Source organism: Lucilia sericata, unplaced genomic scaffold (assembly GCF_015586225.1).
Source record: "Lucilia sericata isolate MDLA Ls3-8-SP2 unplaced genomic scaffold, ASM1558622v1 Contig001962F_arrow, whole genome shotgun sequence".
NCBI lineage: Eukaryota > Metazoa > Arthropoda > Insecta > Diptera > Calliphoridae > Lucilia > Lucilia sericata.
The window spans coordinates 1,978-25,407 of record NW_023995836.1 but is presented as its reverse complement, the minus strand read 5'-3'; the positions used below and the strand labels follow the sequence as shown (position 1 = coordinate 25,407).

At 31.0% G+C, this 23,430-nt stretch overlaps 1 long non-coding RNA gene across 1 annotated transcript in view; it reads left to right on the top strand.

The window, feature by feature from the left end:
- Window positions 1-17,802, top strand: part of LOC119613074 — a 29,850-nt gene extending 12,048 nt beyond the window's left edge. The window contains exon 3 of the long non-coding RNA XR_005232203.1: window positions 17,638-17,802. This is a non-coding gene — a long non-coding RNA (uncharacterized LOC119613074). The remainder of the gene's footprint in view (window positions 1-17,637) is intronic.
- Window positions 17,803-23,430: the final 5,628 nt, after the last annotated feature.

Here is a 23,430-nt window from a genome sequence, read left to right as displayed (position 1 = left end):
CCTTTAACCGTAATTAAATTTTAAATAATTTTTTCAATTGATAATTGGTTGCAGTGCTCAATATTTTTTACTTTCTACTGTTTTTCGGTTGTAGTGACTAATATTTAATGTTCTTACGTTTTAATCCTAAATAAAAGTCGGCTGCATTTACTGAATTGACAAATGAATTTAATAACCGATACAATTCAGTTCAAATTATTGATTTAGAAATTGTTAAAACCACAATTCGATTAGTATTATTGGTTTTTAATACTAAATATAGAAAATCAGTTAAGTATACAGTTTTTCAATAACAGCAATACAATTTTAATTAATTTAACTAAACAATTATCATGGTAACCGATTTCCAATCGATCTGTTTTCTGTGTGTATAGACTAGACTATAGACTAGAATAGAGACTAGACTATAGACTAGACTATAGACATGACTATAGTCATGTCTATACTAGACTATAGACATGACTATAGACTAGACTGTAGACTATAGACTAGACATTAGACTAGACTATAGACTAGACTACACAGAGAAAACAGATTCGTTGGAGTAACCGAATTTGTTTCCAATCGAATTTAGTCGGTTCTAACAACTACCACATAATTCTATTGCAGTAACTGAAAAAATCGATTAGCATTTCCGAATACATGAAACTCCGAATTATTTTAAAAAATAATTCGGTAATGAGAATTGAAACTATTAGTATTTACAACTGAAATATTAATTATTATGCATTTATTTGTGGATTTTATTTATAAACAATAAAATTTTATAAAATATGTAAAATTGTTTTTAGATACACACATTTTAAATACTTCTCGCATCTCATTTAGGGGAATATTATGTACATGTTTGACCTTTGGTTGGAGCGACTTTTCTTTCAGTTTTTGGCGAAATATTCTACGTTGAACAGTTTGCATTTCTTGTAGATTTAAGTTACTTGCTTTAATTCCTGCAAACGCAATGAAATCTCTTAAAAGCAACTACAAAATGGATTTTTGATTGAACATTACCTTTTTCTATTTTATACGCCTGTATCATTAAACATCAAGCCGCAACAGCAATTCCATTTATCTTTTCCAAATATTTGTAAATAACAATTTTTTTAAATAAATATTTTTGTAGACGTCAACAAAAACTACCAAATAATCGGTTGGAAATTTCGAATTTATTTAGACTATTTAACTTTTTCTACTGATAATTGGTTGTGATGGCGGAATAATGTTTATTTACCTAAAAATTTGTAGCTTCAACCTATTTTTCGGTTACAAATACTAATATTTGAAATAATTACATTTGAACGCTAAATTAAATTCGGTTGTATTTACCGAATTAGTAAAAAAAAATTATATGAAAGATTAATTTGGTTAATATAATAATTTGGAAATTGTTTAAACCATAATTTGATTACAATCATAGATTTTCAGTTCTAGATATAGAAAATTACTTAAATGTATAGTTTTTTAATAGCGGCGATGGAATTTTAGTTAACTTTACTAAATATTTATAATGGAAACCGATTTCTTATCGATCTTTTTTCTGTGTGTATAGACTAGACCATAAGCTAGACTGTAGACTAGACTATAGGCTAGACTATAGACTAGACTATAGGCTAGACTATAGACTAGACTATAAACTACACTATAGACTAGACTGTAGACTAGACTGTAGACTAGACTGTAGACTAGACTATAGACTAGACTATAGACTAGACTATAGACTAGACTATAGACTAGACAATAGACTAGACTATGGACTATACTATAGACTAGACTATAGACTAGACTATAGACTATACTATAAACTACACTATAGACTAGACTGTAGACTAGACTGTAGACTAGACTATAGACTTGACTATAAACTAGACTATAGACCAGACTATAAACTACACTATAGACTAGACTCTAGACTGGACTATAGACTAGATTATAAACTACAATATAGACTAAACTATAGACTAGACTGTAGACTAGACTATAGACTAGACTATAGACTAGACTATAGACTAGACTATAGACTAGACTATAGACTAGACTATAGACTAGACTATAGACTAGACTATAGACTAGACTATAGACTAGACTATAGACTAGACTATAGGCTAGACTATAGACTAGACCATATACTAGACTATAGACTAGACTATAAACTACACTATAGACTAGACTATAGACTAGACTATAGACTAGACTATAGACTAGACTATAGACTAGACTATAGACTAGACTATAGACTAGACTATAGACTAGACTATAGACTAGACTATAGACTAGACTATAGACTAGACTATAGACTAGACTATAGACTAGACTATAGTATAGACTAGACTATAGACTAGACTATAGACTAGACTATAGACTAGACTATAGACTAGACTATAGACTAGACTAGACTAGACTATAGACTAGACTATAGACTAGACTATAGACTAGACTATAGACTAGACTATAGACTAGACTATAGACTAGACTATAGACTATACTATAGACTAGACTATAGACTAGACTGTAGACTAGACTATAGACTAGACTATAGACTAGACTATAGACTAGACTATAGACTAGACTATAGACTAGAATATAGACAAAATATAAACTACACTATAGACTAGACTATTGACTAGACTACAGATTAGATTATAAACAAGACTATACAGTAGACTATCGACTAGACAAGTAGGTAGTTCTATTCTTATTAAAACCACCCTAATCCTTAATTTCATCAATAATATAAGGACCAAGCACCAAATGACTGCATGCATATATTTCAAACATTTTTTTCTCATACTTCAATATAAATTCTGCTCATCCAACATGTGGGTGTCATGTATTCTAAAAACAAAAATGTCATCATCGTCAGTACAACATTTTCCATAAAGTTATTAGTACTCCCTCGCTCTAGAAGCTCAAAACAAAGAGTCATAAACTCTAATATCAAAATAAAAAAAGCAGTATGTGGGTGCAAGGTAACGACAACCAAATATCCAAAAGAATACTTTTAGTAATTTATCAGTTTCTAACTTCAAATTAAGTTGAAGGTTGGTTAATGCTTGCTGTGTGTGTGTGTGTATTAAAAAGGTCATTGTTTGATTTGACTTACAAAGAGAAAAAAAAAAAAAGAATAATGAAGTTAATAAAATTTCAGCTTCATTGGCCACACACTGTAAAAATATGCAGTCAGTTGTTGTTCGTTATACACCTGTGGCCAGGAAATTAGTTGAGAGTTAGTTTCTTTTTTTATTATAAAATAAGTTTTAAAATTGAGAAATTTTATTATTGCAGTGCAGTTTTTATAATTTCAATTATTTTTAAATTTTAGTCCGACATCTACCTAATTTTCTGTCCACATGTGTTGCTTGTAGAAATACGATTGTGTATTTTGGTTTATTTTTAAGGATAAAAATAATTTAAAATTACTTGCGGGGCTATTGACATTTTATTAAATTTTCTATGCTTTTTTTTTTTGAGTTACTCTATTTATATTTATTACAATTTTTTGTTGAACTGAATGAAATTTAAAGTTCAAGGTTTGCGTTTACAGAGTTATTAAGGAATTAATACAATGAAATGTTTAAATATTAAATTTCGAATCATTTTGCAAACTACAGTGGTACGCAATAAGCAGATTCTTAGTTGAATTCATTTCTAAGCAAACGTTGCTACACGACGTATGAGTATTATTTAATTTGAAAATTTTCTTACCCTTTAAATATCAATGTTTGCCATCAAAAGCAAAACAATTTGTCTGTATATACATACATATGTATGTATATGTATTACGTTGTCATAACTTATACATACAAATTTATGCAATTATAGAAAAACATTTATTACTTATGGCTCGTTTAAAATGATTTTAAGCAATAAAACTTTGTGAAAATACTTTTTGGCTTACAAATCATATTTTGTTTGCCAAATTGCAGTATACTAACTGTTTTTATATACATACATACATATAGTGGCACTAGCTTAATCTAAAGTGTTTTGGTTTATTTAAGGTTTTGTTTTTTCACCCTGTTACTCAAAAGGCCTTAGGTTCATTGCTCTTGTGAAGAGAATTGTAAAGGCCAGTGACATTTCCAAATGTAATTAGAAAAAAAGATTTTATGGTGCAATTTTCTTAGTGTTTCGTAAAAGAAAATAAAATTTAAAATAATTACTGCTTAGTTAAAAGACATTTTATAGAAAAGAAGAAGAAGAAAAGAACGCTTCCATAAATCCATTGAAAAGAGTGAAGTAGGATTGGCTGGGCAGTTGAATATGTGGTGGGTGTCATGAAGACCCACATGCAGGACATTCGTTGGGGACAGCACGGTCTATACTAGACCAGTAGGCATTGAGCCTGTTACTCCACTCCGATCTTAGTTGTGCCAGAACTACTCTTGTTTTCAGCGGCAGGTCTTCTTCCGGGTCTGCTATGGGTGACCTCCAAGTACGACATTCATGCGAAATCCTGCGACCGCGGAATTTATGGCTTCTCTATGAATGTCGTTTTAAGCTGCCGTATACAAGGACTAATCCAGTGGATCCTGCACATATCTGCATATGTTTTCCTCGTACATACGAAAATCCTTCCTGACATGCCTTGGGGGATTATCCAACTGTGTGATATTATCCGATGACATCACAAGAGGAACTGTTTAGTCAACATGACATTGTGGTCCTTGACTGGGATCCTTTCTTCATGCAGGCGATGTTCCTAGGTAATTTATAGGCAGCCCGTTACAGTCCTTAGGGCGGCATTTAGACAGCTTTGAATGTTTCTCCACTGGGTATCACTGAGCGAAGGTGACCACACTGGAGCAGCATAATAAACCACTGACCGACCAAACATTTTATATGTAGCTAACAGTGGCGAGCACTGAGGAAGTAAAGAGATTGTGACCCCCAAGATTTTTGTGTGGTGCACGGTTGGAATTTGGACTCCATCGACTACGATGCCAAGGGTTAGGTTTACTTCCTTCGTCCAGGTGATAAAAAGTGTTATAGACGACTTTGCTGGTGATAATTGCAGGTTACGCGCAGTGAAGAACATAAAGAGATTATTATGGAATAAGGTTCAATACAATAGGTTAGGTTGATAGGAGAATGTATACTACATCAAATTCAAAGAAATACACCTAGGCCACTACCCAGCCTGTAGTGCGCTCCTTTTCATGAAAAAATGTTCACTGAACGTATTATTTTTCAATGTTCAGAAACTCAGTTTCATGGACGTAATTGCTAAGAATGTTAGGGAGGAATGTTATTTCCTGAATAACATCACTTCCAAGATACTTGGAACTATCTTCGATGAATGCCTGACAATGGCAAAGAAAATACTCCAGAGTTTCACTGTATAGATGTGCTCGTAATGCTGTGTGTACACTCAGAATACGTAACATCATACTAACCTCAGACTTGCTCATTTTGAGGATAATTCTGGTCCTGCCATATTTTTAAATAAGCTTTAGTTGCACTGAATGCTTTTGCGTTCGTCAGGTTAACTACCTCGAGCTCCCTGCCCTTCCCTTTAAAGCTATTACGTTTACCCTTTCGTTGCCGACCACTAACGAGTGGACTGATGAAAACCTTACCTCTGGGAGAGGGTTCAGTTAATGCTTCCTTACAATCCAATACAATCTTAGATTCAATTCTATCACCTGATATCGCCCTAATTTCCTTCTGGTTGTCGGCCATTTTTAATTTAATCCAATTTAAACATTCCATTATTCCTCGGACTTCTGCCTGGAAGCTTGAATTATGATTAAGTAAATGTTGGTATATTTCTGTTTCTGGGTTTTCAATATAGAACCCCAGGCCCACCCTTTCCCCCAATTTACAGCCATCTGTGTAGCATCGGATTTCTACTAGTTTTTGCTCTAATCTACCGCTTGACCCAGATTCTATCTGGGATCAGCGTTTCAAAGCTTTCGGCATATTCTGTATCTGGTAAGCGATCAGGTACGTCCAATGCTTGTGTATAACCTTCCCATATGTCCCTTAAACATTGTCCGCTTTTGGCCAGTTCGCATAAAGTAAAAAACCGTTCGGCTGTAAGCGACGCCTCATATTTTAAATATGTTTCAATGGGTGGAATGTCTAGCAACGTTTCCACAGCCTTGATTGAAGTAGTACATATGGCACCACTTATACCCAGCAGCATGTGCACTGAACTCCCTGTATTAATTTGATATTACACTTTTTGTCCAAAGCATAAGCTAAAATTGGTCTAATTACACTTTTATAAAGCCAATTTGTCATAGTAGGACTAAGACCCCATTTTACGTCTATAGTTTCCCTACATATCGCATAGCACCGATGTTGATACTATCGTATATGTGGTGTCTCCATTTTAATTTCCGGTCAAGGACTACAGCTGTACATGTAATTGTTGTACATGTAATTCATCATACTAGCTTAGTGCTTTTTCTTTTTAACGATGTTTCTCTTCTGTCTATCTTTAGGATCACTGCAAAGGATCTTCGTGATTCTACCCAAAGCTTTATAAAGTATGTATATATCTTATGGATCCTTATAGATAGTAAAGTCGATTATGTCATGTCCTGTCTGTCTGTTTGTTTGTTTAATTGTCTGTCTGACTGTCTGTCTGTCTGTCCGTCCGTCCATCCGTCCGTCTGTCTGTCTGTCTGTCTGTCTGTCTGTCTGTCTGTCTGTCTGTCTGTCTGTCTGTCTGTCTGTCTGTCTGACTGTCTGTCTGTCTGTCTCTCTGTCTGTCTGTATCTCTGTCTGTCTGTATCTCTGTCTGTCGTTCATGTCGCTCTGTTCTTCATAAGGTTCATCAGAAACCTCTATTCTTATTTAATGTATTTACTTGTAACCATTCATCACTAAGAAAAACAAACTATCACCATCCATGCCCTTAAAAAGAAAGAAAAACAAAAACTATTTTTTGTTGTTTTTGTTTATCTACCAACATTAAAATCGTTAACTGTGTCACATTTTAAAAGGTCAATTAAAATATCGCCCACAAGTGGCACAATTTCTTTCACCACTAAGTACTTTATTGTACTTTAAATACAACTAATTGAAATTCAACTACTCATGTCCTTTTCGATTTCCGTTTTTCTTTTCTTTTGAAGTTAACAACTAGCGGATGAAAATAAAAACGATTAAATAAAACAATAATATAGAAAAAAAGAACAAAAATAATCTACAATTTAGGCCAATAGACCAGAAACAGTTTTACAGTGTATTGGTTGGTAGAACACGCGAATGGGTGCAAACCTTTTGTTTTCACAAAATGATGGTTTTGGTATTGAATGCAGTTTTTATTTCCAATGTTACTGGATTTTTTTTTTTTTTTCATTATTTCTTGTTGCTGTTATTGCTTTCATTTGTAATGAATTATTTTAACTTCATTGTCATCATGCTGTTGTGTGTGTATCGTTTATTGTACAATTTTTTTTTTTTGCAATTATCCTTGATATACATACATATATTTATCTGGTGACTGACTGTGGCTATGTATGATTTTTTAAATCCATATGATTTTAACAGTTTTATTGAAAAGAGAAAATTCACCTCTAGAAGAGAGAAATGTTAAAAGAAATTCACCAAATTACTGTTAAAAAATGTTTCATAAACCAAGTGTTTCCTATACGAGAGAGTAAAATAATTTCTCTCTTTTTGTGTTTAACTGTTTCTTTTTTAACTTTTATTTTCGGGATAAAATGCTTTATTTTTCTAAACGTGTTGTATTTCGTGAGAGTAAATTTTGTTGGGAAATTATCTCTCTTGTTTATGCTCTTTTGGGCCATTTGACACATAAATAATAAACATGTGATTTTGAGGTTTTTTCTTAAAAAAAAAACTTAAGAAACTGTAAATATTTTTTTTCATTCTTTTTCGGTTTAATTTAGTTTAAATTAATATTTAAAATATTTCAAGGTTTTCATAAAATAAATGAAAAATTCTAATAGTTTCTTTAAAATTCCTAACTCTTACTAGCTTACTTTCACTTTAACGGATATGACCTATTTTAGAATCTTTTTAATTTCCGTTAAATTTCAAGCAACTTGTCTCAACAAGCGTATGTGTTTAAGGAAACGATGACATAAAAAACTTAACATTAACTATTTCCTCCCTTTAGCTTTTTGTCTAAAATACCAAAGTGCAGCTATTGTTTTCAAATTTCTTTCTTCTACATCTTTCACAAATTTAAGCTACAAACATTTCTTTCTTCGCTTTTCTGTCTGTTTAATTTCCATAATTAACTCTCATTCTGTATTCCCCTGCCACTGTGTAATCTGTGAGTTTTGTTTGTGCTTATTTTCTACATAATTTATGCCATAAATATTTAAATTACAACACTTTACATTTACATATAAAGCTGTAAATACGTGTGTATTTGTTTAAGTTTCTTTTCGTTTTTTTTTTTTTTTTTTTTATTCGCCTTATCTTAACACAAATATCTTCAGTATCTTATGCAAGCGTCTTTGCTACAAGATGTCAATCGATATTTATGATACACTGGGATTATACTCTGCAGTATTTGTTAGGCTATATAGTATATAAATGTATTTCTGTGAGTTTATTAGGGTAGAGTTTAAATTTTTTGTTATGGAACGAGAATTTTTTAGTTAATATTTACAATTGTAATTTTACATAAATAAAGATTACAATAAATATTTAATATCACTGGCAAGTATTTCATCTTTTATGTGCAAAACATTGAAATACCTACTATTTATCTAAGACTTTAAATGATGTAAACAATTGGTAAAATATATAAAAAGGTTACAAATCGTATTTTTTTAGAAAATTTTTATATACACAGAAAACAGATCAGTAGAAAATCAGTTCCCAGTGCAGAACTATGGTAGCTAAAATTAAAATTTGATAACAACTATTGAAATACTGTAAAAATAAATGTTTTTCAATATTTGGAATCATAAAACTATGATTGTAATGAAATTACGTTTCTATCAATTTTCAAAATAGTTAATGTAACAGATTTATATCGTTCTTAATAATTCGTTGAATACAACCGATTTTACGTTGTCTACATGATTATCTACATGACGTAAATAATTGCTAAACTAGGTTCAAATAAAGGAAAAAGAATTTGTAAGAAAAGGAAATTATGGAGGAATATACTTTACATAATGTAAATTATATAATAGAACCGAACTAAACTAGAAGATAACTAGAACATAACTAGAACTGAACTAGAACTGAACTAGAACTGAACTAGAACTGAACTAGAACTGAACTAGAACTGAACTAGAACTAGAACTGAACTAGAACTGAACTAGAACTGAACTAGAACTGAACTAGAACTGAACTAGAACTGAACTAGAACTGAACTAGAACTGAACTAGAACTGAACTAGAACTGAACTAGAACTGAACTAGAACTGAACTAGACTGAACTAGAACTGAACTAGAACTGAACTAGAACTGAACTAGAACTGAACTAGAACTGAACTAGAACTGAACTAGAACTGAACTAGAACTGAACTAGAACTGAACTAGAACTGAACTAGAACTGAACTAGAACTGAACTAGAACTGAACTAGAACTGAACTAGAACTGAACTAGAACTGAACTAGAACTGAACTAGAACTGAACTAGAACTGAACTAGAACTGAACTAGAACTGAACTAGAACTGAACTAGAACTGAACTAGAACTGAACTAGAACTGAACTAGAACTGAACTAGAACTGAACTAGAACTGAACTAGAACTGACTAGAACTGAACTAGAACTGAACTAGAACTGAACTAGAACTGAACTAGAACTGAACTAGAACTGAACTAGAACTGAACTAGAACTGAACTAGAACTGAACTAGAACTGAACTAGACTGAACTAGAACTGAACTAGATACTGAACTAGAACTGAACTAGAACTGAACTAGAACTGAACTAGAACTGAACTAGAACTGAACTAGAACTGAACTAGAACTGAACTAGAACTGAACTAGAACTGAACTAGAACTAGAACTAGAACTAGAACTAGAACTGAACTAGAACTGAACTAGAAGACTGACAGAACTGAACTAGAACTGAACTAGAACTGACTAGAACTGAACTAGAACTGAACTAGAACTGAACTAGAACTGAACGAGAACTAGAACATGAACTAGAACAGAACTGACAGACTAGAACTGAACTAGAACTAGAACTAGAACTGAACTAGAACTAGAACTGAACTAGAACTAGAACTGAACTAGAACTAAACTGAACTAGAACTAAACTGAACTAAGAACTAGAACTAGAACTAGAACTAGAACTGACTAGAACTGAACTAGAACTGAACTAGAACTGAACTAGAACATGAACTAGAACTGAACTAGAACTGAACTTAGAAACTGAACTAGAACTGAAACTAGTAACTGAACTAGAACTGAACTAGAAACTGAAACTAGAACTGAACTAGAACTGAACTAGAACTGAACTAGAACTTGAACTACGAACCTAGAACTGAACTAGAACTGAACTAGAACTGGGAAAAAAACTAGAACTGAACTAGAACTGAACTAGAATCTAGAACGACTAGAACTGAACTAGAACTGAATAGAACTGAACTAGAACTGAACTAGAACTGAACTAGAACTGAACTAGAACTGAACTAGAACTAGAACTGAACTAGAACTAGAACTGAACTAGAACTAGAACTGAACTAGAACTAGAAAACTGAACTAGAACTAGAACTGAACTAGAACTAGAACTGAACTAGAACTGAACTAGAACTGAACTAGAACTGAACTAGAACTGAACTGAACTGAACTAGAACTGAACTAGAACTAGAACTGAACTAGAACTGAACTAGAACTGAACTAGAACTGAACTAGAACTGAACTAGAATGAACTAGAACTGAACTAGAACTGAACTAGAACTCTGAACTAGAACTGAACTAGAACTGAACTAGAACTGAACTAGAACTGAACTAGAACTGAACTAGAACTGAACTAGAACTGAACTAGAACTGAACTAGAACTGAACTAGAACTGAACTAGAACTGAACTAGAACTGAACTAGAACTGAACTAGAAACTGAACTAGAACTGAACTAGAACTGAAACTAGAACTGAACTAGAACTGAACTAGAACTGAACTAGAACTGAACTAGAACTGAACTAGAACTGAACTAGAACTGAACTAGAACTGAACTAGAACTGAACTAGAACTGAACTAGAACTGAACTAGAACTGAACTAGAACTGAACTAGAACTGAACTAGAACTGAACTAGAACTGAACTAGAACTGAACTAGAACTGAACTAGAACTGAACTAGAACTGAACTAGAATGAACTAGAACTGAACTAGAACTGAACTAGAACTGAACTAGAACTGAACTAGAACTGAACTAGAACTGAACTAGAACTGAACTAGAACTGACTAGAACTGAACTAGAACTGAACTAGAACTGAACTAGAACTGAACTAGAACTGAACTAGAACTGAACTAGAACTGAACTAGACTGAACTAGAACTGAACTAGAACTGAACTAGAACTGAACTAGAACTGACTAGAACTGAACAGAACTGAACTAGAACTGAACTAGAACTGAACTAGAACTGAACTAGAACTGAACTAGAAAAATCGTATTTTTTTAGAAAATTTTTACACACACAAAACAGATCAGTAGAAAATCAGTTCCCAGTGCAGAACTATGGTAGCTAAAATTAAAATTTGATAACAACTATTGAAATACTGTAAAAATAAATGTTTTTCAATATTTGGAATCATAAAACTATGATTGTAATGAAATTACGTTTCTATCAATTTTCAAAATAGTTAATGTAACAGATTTATATCGTTCTTAATAATTCGTTGAATACAACCGTTTTTACGTTGTCTACATGATTATCTACATGATAAATAATTGCTAAACTAGGTTCAAATAAAGGAAAAGAATTTGTAAGAAAAGGAAATTATGGAGGAATATACTTTACATAATGTAAATTATATAATAGAACCGAACTAAACTAGAAGATAACTAGAACATAACTAGACTGAACTAGAACTGAACTAGAACTGAACTAGAACTGAACTAGAACTGAACTAGAACTGAACTAGAACTGAACTAGAACTGAACTAGAACTGAACTAGAACTGAACTAGAACTGAACTAGAACTGAACTAGAACTGAACTAGAACTGAACTAGAACTGAACTAGAAACTGAACTAGAACTGAACTAGAACTGAACTAGAACTGACTAGAGAACTGAACTAGAACTGAACTAGAACTGAACTAGAACTGAACTAGAACTGAACTAGAACTGAACTAGAACTGAACTAGAACTGAACTAGAACTGAACTAGAACTGAACTAGAATGAACTAGAACTGAACTAGAACTGAACTAGAACTGAACTAGAACTGAACTAGAACTGACTAGAACTGAACTAGAACTGAACTAGAACTGAACTAGAACTGAACTAGAACTGAACTAGAACTGAACTAGAACTGAACTAGAACTGAACTAGAACTGAACTAGAACTGAACTAGAACTGAACTAGAACTGAACTAGAACTGAACTAGAACTGAACTAGAACTGAACTAGAAGAACTAGAACTGAACTAGAACTGAACTAGAACTGAACTAGAAACTGAACTAGAACTGAACTAGAACTGAACTAGAACTGAACTAGAACTGAACTAGAACTGAACTAGAACTGAACTAGAACTGAACTAGAACTGAACTAGAACTGAACTAGAACTGAACTAGAACTGAACTAGAACTGAACTAGAAACTGAACTAGAACTGAACTAGAACTGAACTAGAACTGAACTAGAACTGAACTAGAACTGAACTAGAACTGAACTAGAACTAGAACTAGAACTGAACTAGAACTAGAACTGAACTAGAACTAGAACTGAACTAGAACTGAACTAGAACTGAACTAGAACTAGAACTGAACTAGAACTGAACTAGAACTGAACTAGAACTGAACTAGAACTGAACTAGAACTGAACTAGAACTGAACTAGAACTGAACTAGAACTGAACTAGTACTGAACTAGAACTGAACTAGAACTGAACTAGAACTGAACTAGAACTGAACTAGAACTGAACTAGATCTGAACTAGACCTGAACTAGAACTGAACTAGAACTGAACTAGAACTGAACTAGAACTGAACTAGAACTGAACTAGAACTAGAACTGAAACTAGAACTAGAACTAGAACTGAACTAGAACTAGAACTAGAACTAGAACTGAACTAGAACTGAACTAGAACTAGAACTGAACTAGAACTAGAACTGAAGTAGAACTGAACTAGAACTGAACTAGAACTGAACTAGAACTGAACTAGAACTGAACTAGAACTGAATTAGAACTGAACTAGAACTGAACTAGAACTGAACTAGAACTGAACTAGAACTGAACTAGAACTGAACTAGAACTGAACTAGAACTGAACTAGAACTGAACTAGAACTGAACTAGAATGAACTGAACTAGAACTGAACTAGAACTGAACTAGAACTGAACTAGAACTGAACTAGAACTGAACTAGAACTGAACTAGAACTGAACTAGAACTGAACTAGAACTGAACTAACTGAACTAGAACTGAACTAGAACTGAACTAGAACTGAACTAGAACTGAACTAGACTGAACTAGAACTGAACTAGAACTGAACTAGACTGAACTAGAACTGAAACTAGAACTGAACTAGAATGAACTAGAACTGAACTAGAACTGAACTAGAACTGAACTAGAACTGAACTAGAATAGAACTAGAACTGACTAGAAACTGAACTATAACTGAACTAGAAAACTGAACTAGAACTGAACTAGAACTGAAACTAGAACTGAACTAGAACTGAACTAGAACTGAACTAGAACTGAACTAGAACTGAACTAACTGAACTAGAACTGAACTAGAAACTGAACTAGAACTGAACTAGAACTGAACTAGAACTAGAACTGAACTAGAACTGAACTAGAACTGAACTAGAACTGAACTAGAACTGAACTAGAACTGAACTAGAACTGAACTAGAACTGAACTAGAACTGAACTAGAAAACTGAACTAGAAACTGAACTAGAACTGAACTAGAACTGAACTAGAACTGAACTAGAACTGAACTAGAACTGAACTAGAACTGAACTAGAACTGAACTAGAACTGAACTAGAACTGAACTAGAACTGAACTAGAACTGAACTAGAACTGAACTAGAACTGAACTAGAACTGAACTAGAACTGAACTAGAACTGAACTAGAACTGAACTAGAACTGAACTAGAACTGAACTAGAACTGAACTAGAACTGAACTAGAACTGAACTAGAACTGAACTAGAACTGAACTAGAACTGAACTAGAACTGAACTAGAACTGAACTAGAACTGAACTAGAACTGAACTAGAACTGAACTAAACTGAACTAGAACTGAACTAGAACTGAACTAGAACTGAACTAGAACTGAACTAGAACTGAACTAGAACTGAACTAGAACTGAACTAGAACTGAACTAGAACTGAACTAGAACTGAACTAGAACTGAACTAGAACTGAACTAGAACTGAACTAGAACTGAACTAGAACTGAACTAGAACTGAACTAGAACTGAACTAGAAGAACTAGAAACTGAACTAGAACTGAACTAGAACTGAACTAGAACTAGAACTGAACTAGAACTGAACTAGAACTGAACTAGAACTGAACTAGAACTGAACTAAACTGAACTAGAACTGAACTAGAACTGAACTAGAACTGACTAGAAGAACTAGAACTGAACTAGAACTGAACTAGAACTGAACTAGAACTGAACTAGAACTGAACTAGAACTGAACTAGAACTGAACTAGAACTGAACTAGAACTGAACTAGAACTGAACTAGAAACTGAACTAGAACTGAACTAGAACTGAACTAGAACTGAACTAGAACTGAACTAGAACTGAACTAGAACTGAACTAGAACTGAACTAGAACTGAACTAGAACGAACTAGAACTGAACTAGAACTGAACTAGAACTGAACTAGAACTGAAGTAGAATGATTTCTTCTAAAATATACCACCCTAATAGAATTTACTTGCAACATTCTCTGGTTTTTATAAAAACTCAGCTGGGTAACTGACCTTTTTTCCTGTGGTGTTTCTACATACTTCTCGTATTGTGTAAAATATTTTATAAAAAAATAAAAATTTCATAGAATTTGGAGTTTTTTTTTTGTTTTGCATTGCATAAATAATAAATAAACTGCAATGCAACATTGTGGCAACAAATTTAATATTGTTCCACATTCTTTTTTGCTTCATTTATTTTACATATATGTATATGAAGTATCCTTTTTATATTAGGGAAGTGTTTAAATATTGGAGTTTTTCACGTTTAAGTTGACAACTCTGGTACCAAACAAACTGGGAACGAGAAACTTGTATTATGATTTTAAATTCGAATTATAAATAAGCACCAACCTAATGAAAAATTTTTTTTCTTCTTTTGTCATGTATACAGACATATGTATGTATGTATGTATGTATATGTATATATGTATGTATACGTAAGCATTTTTTGCATTTACAATGAGTTTAGCGATTTGTATTTCTTTTTGCTAAAGAAATAATAAAAGAATTGTCAATTATTATCGAATTATAATACCAAATATGAAGGACTCTTGACTCTTTGTTTATCAATTGATCATATGGGACCACATACTATTATACATATAGTTATAGAGTGGAAAGGAAAAAAATTGTATTTTATTTAAATGGTTCTTTCTACAAAGGAAATTTCAATGCTATTAATGTATAAAGAAGAATTTTAAAATAGTTGGTGTTGATTGTATAAGAATTTATAAGAGGGAACTTTTTGGTACTTATTTGTTCCTAAGCTGGTACTTTTTTGTAATCTATATATATAAAAGAGTAGCGTTACTGACTGACTGATTCATCATCGCACAGCCCAAACGGCTGAACCTAGAATCATGAAATTTTAACAGTAGATGTGTTTTTGGTTATGTAGATCCACTAAGGATTTTTTGAAATTTGTAAATTTACGGGTAAAAAGGGAAAAAAAACGGGTAAAACAGGTTTTCTTAATTATCTTACACAATATTAGTGATACAAAACAAAAAATTTAATTGCACATGTATCTACTCTTAAAATGAGCAGATGGGTGTTTGGTACTTTTTTGAAATTCGTACTTTTAAGGGGTAAAAATGTGTAATAAAGGTGATTTTGGTACCTTTTTTGGCCCTTTATAACTTTTGAACTAATTAACATAATAAAATTTTTATAAATATTTTGGATACATCTCCCAAAATTATGAGACACCTGTTTCGTACTTTTTTAATATTCAGTCCTTTTTGGGTGTAAAAGGGGGAAAACTGCATTTATGGTACTTTTTTTAGCACATTAAGAAAACTTTTTCGGTTTATTGAATTATTCCTATTAAATTACGGACTAACTCTGTAATATTTATTGTAATAAAATTTTTGCTTTATCTCTGGGGAAAAAAGTACTAAAAAGGGAAAAAACAGGAAATTCATTGAGCCAATTTTTATAAAATTTGAAAGAGTAGTTTATTTATTCACACAAAATAAGCTGTTGGTATATTTTTTTGGAATTCGAGTACCAAATTCGAGTAAATTGTTTGGTACTTTGAATCGTTTGAGTTTTATCTGTTATATATAGATTTAAATACGGAACATTTTGTAAACTTAATTCTCGAAAAAGTATATTTCTAAGCGAAAATGTTAAAAATTGTACTCTTTTTATTAGTACTTTCCACTTAGGTAAAATTTATTCCACTTTTGGTACTTTTTCTTCTTTCAAATGATATTCTTTGTATGTTCTTTAATATGAACTCAAAACACATATTTATTAAACATACACGGTCCTCATTGAATAAGATTTTTTAAGAGAGAACTTTTTAGTACTTTTTATCTCATAAATTGTACTTTATTAATTTTCTAAAATATTCAATCTAGGAAGATTAATTTTGGGAACTATTTGGTACTTTTCTATTCTTCAAATGGTACCTTTTAGATTCTTTATAATGGTTAATCGGAACACACGGTCCTTATTAAATCAGAATTTATTGAGAGAGATTTTTGTACTTTTTCGTTTTTCCGATGGTACTTTTTGATATTTTTTCGATATTGAACAGAGATAATGAAAATAAAATTTAAAATGTAGGGACCTTAGTGAATGAGAATCTACTGAAAGGGACTTTTGGTACTTTTTCATTTATCAAATTATATTTTTTGAATTGTATATAATATTGAACAAAGAAACATAAAATTTTTGATTAAATGATAATCTATTAGAGGTATTTTATAGTACTTTTTTTCAAATAGTACTTTCGAAATTTTCTATAATGTGTAATCTAAATGAATGAAACTAAAAATACAAGTTTCTTACTGAATGCGAATTTAATCACGTAATATTGAACGTATAAAACTGAAACAATAAAAAAAATATTTAATCAATTATAATTTTTTTATAAAAGTAAACAAAGTGTTGTACGTATTTAATTTAAGTTAGGGTAGCGAAGCACCCAGGGTATGCTAGTATTTTAGTTAGACATACGGAAAGATGAATGAATGACAATGTTCAAGAGTGGACTTTTGGGTACATTTTTAGTATCAACCTGGTACTTTTTGAATTTTCTATAATATTGAACCTATATTTTATATAATAAATATAAAAATTTCTAAATTAATTAAGAATATATTATTTTCATTACAGATTCACTCCAATAACAGGCAACGGATGTAAATTAAAACCAATTCGTTTAAAAGTAAACAAAATTTTAACAAAAATTACATGATAACAGTTTCTACATAAAATTAAATAAAAAAAAACTAAAATTAAACTAAATAAATATTACGTATACGCCTTGGTAAAGCTAATATTCAAATATAAATAAATAAAAATTTTCTTTGAAACTATAAAAAAGAAACAAATACAACTGTAAATATTATAGAAATTAAAACAAAATTTCAACGAATAATAAAAAGAGTATTGACAGTAAATAAAATAAATATTTTATTTGAAAATTAACCAAACAAACTTTTAATTTTTAATAAATTATTATTGTATATTTAAAAAGAAAATAAAAAAATTCCATAAATTTAGTCTGTGATTAAACTGAATTCGAATTAAATAAAACATTAAACTAAATAATTTAATTAAAAAAAAAAAAACACTAAATAAAACTACAACTCAATATATAAATTTAAATAAAATAAAAAAGATAAATTTAAATATTTAAATATTAAATAAATTTAAAAGAAATTAAAAAAGCTTTAAAACAACTTATTATTAATAAATATTATTTAATATAAAATATTAAACAAAAAAAAAAAAAAAAAAAAGAAAACTTATATAAAATAAATCTTCCATTAAACTAAAACCAATAAAATATATAAATAAATTTAATAAAAATTCTTATTTAAATAAATTAAACAAAACAACAGCACTTAACAGTAACAAACTCAAACTAATCAACGAACTTATAACAAAACAAAATAACACTGAAACCCGGAAACTAAAATAACATAATTGTATAGTTAAACCTCTAAGTCCTTAAAATAATAACAAATTTATAATAAAATTTTGTTTGTGAGTTAAGCTTAAAGCCTTTAAAATATAACATTTTCAAAAATTCCCTTAAAACAAGAGAAATTTAAAAAAATCCTATTCCCCTCAAACTGCAAACAAATATTATACGTAATTTAATAAAAACAAAAACAATAAATAATTAAAACAAGGAAAAAATTTCATTAAAATCTACATACACAGACACACTACTACCAACACGCCAACAAAGGGGGAAACCAAAACACAACAAACAACAAAAACCAAACTTCATTGTCCAGTGCGTGCATTAAAACAGCAACAGCTACAACAAGAACAACAATTGCAAGTAATAAAACAAAGCCATAAAACTACACAAATTAAAATCCAAATTGTAAAAATAACAACAAAATATTTGTAGTAGTCTTTAAACGGACAAAATGGATGAACTGCCAGATTTATCACATTTAACACCCCATGAACGAATGCAAATTGAAAATGTACTCAGGCGTCAGAAACAAGAGGAGGAGCAGCAAAATGAAATTATGCGGTAAGTTAATAATGCTTTAAACACAAACAACATAAACAAAAACATACACAGATACACACATAAACACATATGGACATGCAACAATACTCAACTAACGTCCATGCTGTGGTCTCATTATCCTATACTGCTGGCTAAATTAAGGCCACTAGGACAAAAAGAATTAAAATCTGTGATGACTTGTATATCCTACCAAAACTCGATTTTTGAGTGAAAAATAAAAGTCAATTTTCTGGCTAAACTATAAGAGCTAGAGCAAAAACAATGAAAATATGTGATCACTTTTATTTCCTACTTAAATTCGATTTTTTGAGTGAAAACATAAAAGTCCATTTTCTGGCTAAACTATAAGAGATAGAGCAAAAACAATGAAAATCTGTGATCACTTTTATGTCCATTTTCTGGCTAAACTATAAGAGCTAGAGCAAAAACAATGAAAATCTGTCATCACTTCTACTTCCTACTTAAATGCGATTTTTTGAGTGAAAATATAAAAGTCCAATTTCTGGCTAAACTATAAGAGCTAGAGCAAAAACAATGAAAATCTGTGATCACTTCATAAAAGTCCATTTTCAGGCTAAACTATAAGAGCTAGAGCAAAAACAATGAAAACCTGTGATCACTTCTACTTCCTACTTAAATTCGATTTTTTGAGTGAAAACATAAAAGTCCATTTTCAGGCTAAACTATAAGAACTAGAGCAAAAACAATGAAAATCTGTGATCACTTCTACTTGCTACTTAAATTCGATTTTTTGAGTGAAAACATAAAAGTCCATTTTCTGGCTAAACTATAAGAGCTATAGCAAAAACAATGAAATCTGTGATCACTTTTATTTCCTACCAAAATTCATTTTTTTGAGTGAAAACATAAAAGTCCATTTTCTGGCTAAACTATAAGAGATAGAGCAAAAACAATGAAAATCTGTGATCACTCTTATTTCCTACCAAAATTCGATTTCTTGAGTGAAAACATAAAAGTCCATTTTCTGGCTAAACTACAAGAGATAGAGCAAAAACAATGAAAATCTGTGATCACTCTTACTTCCTACCAAAATTCGATTTCTTGAGTGAAAACATAAAAGTCCATTTTCTGGCTAAACCATAAGAGATAGAGCAAAAACAATGAAAATCTGTGATCACTCTTATTTCCTACCACAATTCGATTTTTTGAGTGAAAACATAAAAGTCCATTTTCTGGCTAAACTATAAGAGATAGAGCAAAAACAATAAAAATCTGTGATCACTCTTACTTCCTACCAAAATTCGATTTTTAGTGAAAACATAAAAGTCCATTTTCTAGCTAAACTATAAGAGATAGAGCAAAAACAATGAAAATCTGTGATCACTCTTACTTCCTACCAAAATTCGATTTTTTGAGTGAAAACATAAAAGTCCATTTTCTGGCTAAACTATAAGAGATAGAGCAAAAACAATAAAATCTGTGATCACTTTTATTTCCTACCAAAATTCGATTTTTCGAGTGAAAACATAAAAGTCCATTTTCTGGCTAAACTATAAGAGATAGAGCAAAAACAATAAAAATCTGTGATCACTCTTACTTCCTACCAAAATTCGATTTTTTTAGTGAAAACATAAAAGTCCATTTTCTAGCTAAACTATAAGAGATAGAGCAAAAACAATGAAAATCTGTGATCACTTTTATTTCCTACCAAAATTCGATTTTTTGAGTGAAAACATAAAAGTCCATTTTCTGGCTAAACTATAAGAGATAGAGCAAAACAATGAAAATCTGTGATCACTTTTATTTCCCACCAAAACTCGTTTTTTTGAGTGAAAACAAAAAGTCCATTTTCTGGCTAAACTATAAGAGCTAGAGCAAAAACAATGAACATAAAAGTCCATTTTCTGGCTAAACTATAAGAGATAGAGCAAAAACAATGAAAATCTGTGATCACTTTTATTTCCTACCAAAATTCGATTTTTTGAGTGAAAACATAAAAGTCCATTTTCTGGCTAAACTATAAGAGCTAGAACAAAAGCAATGAAAATCTGTGATCACTCTTACTTCCTACCAAAATTCGATTTTTTGAGTGAAAACATAAAAGTGCATTTTCTGGCTAAACTATAAGAGATAGAGCAAAAACAATGAAAATCTGTGATCACTCTTATTTCCTACCAAAATTCGATTTTTTGAGTGAAAACATAAAAGTGCATTTTCTGGCTAAACTATAAGAGCTAGAGCAAAAACAATGAAAATCTGTGATCACTCTTACTTCCTACCAAAATTCGATTTTTTGAGTGAAAACATAAAAGTGCATTTTCTGGCTAAACTATAAGAGCTAGAGCAAAAACAATGAAAATCTGTGATCACTCTTACTTCCTACCAAAATTCGATTTTTTTAGTGAAAACATAAAAGTGCATTTTCTGGCTAAACTATAAGAGCTACAGCAAAAACAATGAAAATCTGTGATCACTCTTACTTCCTACCAAAATTCGATTTTTTGAGTGAAAACATAAAGGTCCATTTTCTGGCTAAACTGTAAGAAATAGAGCAAAAACAATGAAAATCTGTGATCACTTTGATTTCCTACCAAAATTCGATTTTTTGAGTGAAAACAAAAATGTACATTTTCTGGCTAAACTATAAAAGATAGAGCAAAAACAATGAAAATCTGTGATCACTCTTATTTCCTACCAAAATTCGATTTTTTGAGTGAAAACATAAAAGTGCATTTTCTGGCTAAACTATAAGAGCTAGAGCAAAAACAATCAAAATCTGTGATCACTCTTACTTCCTACCAAAATTCGATTTTTTGAGTGAAAACATAAAAGCCCATTTTCTGGCTAAACTATAAGAGATAGAGCAAAAACAATGAAAATCTGTGATCACTTTTATTTCCTACCAAAATTCGATTTTTTAGTGAAAACATAAAAGTGCATTTTCTGGCTTAACTATAAGAGCTACAGCAAAAACACTTACTTCCTACCAAAATTCGATTTTTTGAGTGAAAACATAAAAGTCCATTTTCTGGCTAAACTGTAAGAGATAGAGCAAAAACAATGAAAATCTGTGATCACTCTTACTTACTTCCTACCAAAATTCGATTTTTTGATTGAAAACATAAAAGTCCATTTTCTGGCTAAACTATAAGAGATAGAGCAAAAACAATGAAAATCTGTGATTACTCTTACTGCCTACCAAAATTCGATTTTTTGAGTGAAAACATAAAAGTCCATTTTCTGGCTAAACTATAAGAGATAGAGCAAAAACAATGAAAATCTGTGATCACTCTTACTTCCTACCAAAATTCGATTTTTTGAGTGAAAACATAAAAGTCCATTTTCTGGCTAACTATAAGAGATAGAGCAAAAACAATGAAAATCTGTGATCACTCTAAACTATAAGAGATAGAGCAAAAACAATGAAAATCTGTGATCACTTTTATTTCCCACCAAAACTCGTTTTTTTGAGTGAAAACAAAAATTCCATTTTCTGGCTAAACTATAAGAGCTAGAGCAAAAACAATGAAAATCTGTGATCACTCTTACTTCCTACCAAAATTCGATTTTTTGATTGAAAACATAAAAGTCCATTTTCTGGCTAAACTATAAGAGATAGAGCAAAAACACGGAAAATCTGTGATTACTCTTACTGCCTACCAAAATTCGATTTTTTGAGTGAAAACATAAAAGTCCATTTTCTGGCTAAACTATAAGAGATAGAGCAAAAACAATGAAAATCTGTGATCACTCTTACTTCCTACCAAAATTCGATTTTTTGAGTGAAAACATAAAAGTCCATTTTCTGGCTAACTATAAGAGATAGAGCAAAAACAATGAAAATCTGTGATCACTTTTATTTCCCACCAAAACTCGTTTTTTTGAGTGAAAACATAAAAGTGCATTTTCTGGCTAAACTATAAGAGCTAGAGCAAAACCAATGAAAATCTGTGATCACTCTTACTTCCTACCAAAATTCGATTTTTTGAGTGAAAACATAAAAGTCCATTTTCTGGCTAAACTATAAGAGATAGAGCAAAAACAATGAAAATCTGTGATCACTTTTATTTCCTACCAAAATTCGATTTTTGAGTGAAAACATAAAAGTCCATTTTCTGGCTAAACTATAAGAGATAGAGCAAAAACAATGAAAATCTGTGATCACTTTGATTTCCTACCAAAATTCGATTTTTTGAGTGAAAACAAAAATGTCCATTTTCTGGCTAAACTATAAAAGATAGAGCAAAAACAACGAAAATCTGTGATCACTCTTATTTCCTACCAAAATTCGATTTTTTGAGTGAAAACATAAAAGTGCATTTTCTGGCTAAACTATAAGAGATAGAGCAAAAACAATGAATATCTGTGATCACTTTTATTTCCTACCAAAACTCGTTTTTTTTGAGTGAAAACATAAAAGTGCATTTTCTGGCTAAACTATAAGAGCTAGA